The 3,421-nt window shown below is 42.1% G+C and overlaps 1 non-coding gene across 1 annotated transcript; it reads right to left on the bottom strand.

Annotated features, from left to right (window-relative positions):
* Positions 1-2,942: 2,942 nt before the first annotated feature.
* Positions 2,943-3,014, bottom strand: TRNAP-UGG (transfer RNA proline (anticodon UGG)). Its single transcript has one exon. It is a non-coding gene; the product is annotated as a tRNA-Pro (tRNA).
* Positions 3,015-3,421: the final 407 nt, after the last annotated feature.

Below are 3,421 nucleotides of genomic sequence, written 5' to 3' on the forward strand. Positions count from 1 at the left end.
ACACACAGTGAATTCTGTATCGACTTACTAAATGATCGTGCGACTGGATCGTCGCCGGTGGTCGCCGCGATTCAATTTTCCGGGCCCTCGCGTGCTCAGTCTCGTCACGCCAAGGAATTCAATTCGATTTCGCGCGAGTGATATGCAGATATACGGAACGCTGGCTCCTTTACAAATCCATTAAAATTTGAACCGGTCCCGTGGTAATCAACGGGACGGACAGACGGGATCTGGGTCTAATCTCAGCCAGGAATTATAGCGGGATTTCAACTAACGAGGAGTCAGATAATTAGACACGTTTCGACTTTGTGTTACCAGAATTTTCGGCAAAGCGAATTAAATTGACCGTTGCCTCGAGGCACACGAGTGCTAACGTTATTGAACCTGCATCCTTTTCAGTACGTGCAAACACATTAGAAATCTAGATTAATATACACCCTCGCAATTTTCGTCTATTTAACGATGCAGCTGATGGTTTAATTATTTCAACCGAGACGTCCCGGTTATGGTTTTAATAGAAACACAGCATGTCGCATTACGTTCCGCTGATTACTATTGAAATTGTAATTACGCGGTGATACGGTATTCACTATTACTCCCATTGGTATCGACGCGATCATGAAGGGACAAATCAACCATAATGTATGAGAGAAGATCCGCGATAATTCTCGATAGATTTCGATCGGTCACATTTCCATCGGCGTGACCAATTCGTCAGTGAATTTTAATTAACTCGAGATTACTAAAATAAACGAATTAGAAATCCTTCCTGTTAGACTATTCAGAATGGAAATGGCGTCGCACGTAAAAACATTAAAACTGTTCGGTAGTAATGAGTCGGGAGCGAGTCGCGGCACTCGAGAAAAATTGTGGTCGCAAAACCTTTTCATGGGTAGGGAAACCGCAACGGTTCTCGCGCCTGGAAACAAACGAATGGAAACTGAACGGAGAGAGAGAGGCCGTCTGGGGAGGGTGACCGAGCGAGGGTTTCCGGTTCCGGGGCGCTAATTCATTTCATCTTATGCGCATTGGAGTGGCGCTCGATCAAAGTTGAAAAGAGTCACTGCGACAGCACTCGAGAGCTTCAGAACGGCGGGGGTTGCCGCTGCGGTTCTCTCGAGCTTTCGGTCCGAGGGGGAATTCTGCGGTGACGAGACCAACCAGGGAACGCGGCCACTCGAAAGTTGAAACCGTTTTTTCGTGTTTGCAACACCGGCGGACAATGAGACGCGTTTCGACGCCGAGAATCCTTATTCTAAGTAATCAGTGCAACGAGTTTCTCTCGTGTATAAAGACGCGTTGCTTTTCTCGCCACAAAGTACTTTCAAATTAAATTAAACGTTGCATGTCGTGAAAATTAGTAACACAATTTTAATTCAGGGCGGTTACCAAAAGGGGACATTTTTATCACCGTTGAATCAGTCCTTCATTCAATGCCCGGAGAAACTGGGTTGGGATTAAAACATTTACTTTCGGGTCATCTTTGATCTGGACTCACGGTCGACGAGGGATCGCAGTATAAACTTGATTTACCGCGTTCATTTGAATTTATTATGACGGATGCGTGCTATTTCCATTTATGAGCCTCAGCTAATTTGCATACCTACACTCTTCGTTCCTTATATCATTAATAATTATTATCCATCCCCGTGTTAACATTCCCTCATCATTTTCAACAATAATATTAATACGAAGAACGAACCGTTCCATTTTGTCCCTTGTCGGTTGGTTTTCGATGATAGCGCACAAAACCCGAATACTTTTGGAAAAGCCCGAGCAGTCTCATTGTGAGGCGTCTGCATTGTGCGATCATCGGCTCGCGTTGCCTACGACGTTTTGCTACCGCGGCTACGCGCACTGTACTTGTCCAATGACGTGGAAATAATTCTACTGCACCGCCTACAAACATCGGTATCTTCGTCCCTGAATTCAATTTAAAATCGTGTTGAAATTCCCGAATATGGTGCTGCGGTATTCATTGATTACACGAGGGCCTGTCATCGCTGAGAGCAATTTGTATGTCAAAGGCCTCGTTTCGCACGCAGTCGAAAATCCAAAATAAATATTTCATACGCTTTGTTAACATTTTAATACAAATATAAAAGTCAGGTCTGATGGATTTCGTGAATCCTCGTGATTTGAATAAAATCCAGAAACAGGTAAGAATGTTCATATGTTTTTTTAAACGATTTCGACGTATTGCTGCTTTCTATCAAGATTATTAGGAAGTTTTTACGAGTCATTAGGTGATCGTTACTAGCTAGCAGGTGTCTATCGCAAGTATCGCTTTCCCTATATCCTGTTTGATTTTCACGTCAAACCGTGAAGCACGCGCGTCCCACGCATCTGCCCTCGGCAGCATTCAGGAAATTACTGCAGGCTCCATCAACTCGGTTTTAACCGAAAAACGTACCGGTGCGTGACGCCTCGAAGGGTTAATAATAATCGACATAATAACTTCTGATTACAATTTCACCTGCCTCTCCGTCCATGAAATTGATCCGACGCCAAACCTCCTAAATGCCACTTTATTTTTGGTCAATTCCAGGGACGGTGTTTAATTTATAATGTAATAGGGCACGTAGTTCAAAAATGATGCAAGAATGACGATGACCGAGGAAAAAATTCGTAAGAACGTATATAATCTCTCACTGACGACGTTTAATAGAGAAAATATATTATAGACGCGGTGGACTCGAGTTGAGCCGTGGTATAATAAAACTGAAATGCAAATGAGCATCTGCCGCTTGCGGAGATTGATTTACGAGCTTCGGAGCTCGTAACTATTTAGCCTCGGAAAATCTCGTTGTTATTGCGAATATTTTAGTCGTACAATGAATGCCGAACGTACCAATTTAATGAATTCAACGAAATTGAAGAAAATATATTGTACGCTTTTATATGAGGATTTGTAAAAATCTATTTCATGAATGAAAAAAATTGGGCTCAGCCGGGATTTGAACCCGGGACCTCTCGCACCCAAAGCGAGAATCATACCCCTAGACCACTGAGCCTCTTTTGAGAAATGTTACTTAATACGCAATGCCATGGCTAAGCACAACACACTTATTACATTCTGCTATAACTCTCGATATTATAGATTAGGTAAACTCTCATAACTTTTTATTCTTTGTCGTAATTAATATTATGAACTGGTAATTAAAATGACACGACACTACGCGCGTAATATCTGAATCAGTATAATTGAAAAATTAATTAATATTCTCGGAGAACAATATTTGATTAATCATTTCAGTGTTTATCGATTTCATGTTTTACTTAATCAGTTCGTATTATACATGGAGGCTCGAGCAAAGATGTGGTCGTGAGTGAATCGGTGAAAGTAGTTACGCTCGCACGTGCAGTGTAGAACTCTTGATACTTCTTATCTCGTATGTTGAAACCATTTGACGATTTCGTA

Source organism: Ceratina calcarata, unplaced genomic scaffold (genome assembly GCF_001652005.2).
Source record: "Ceratina calcarata isolate Rehan_Ccalc_2016 unplaced genomic scaffold, ASM165200v1 scaffold250.2, whole genome shotgun sequence".
Lineage (NCBI taxonomy): Eukaryota > Metazoa > Arthropoda > Insecta > Hymenoptera > Apidae > Ceratina > Ceratina calcarata.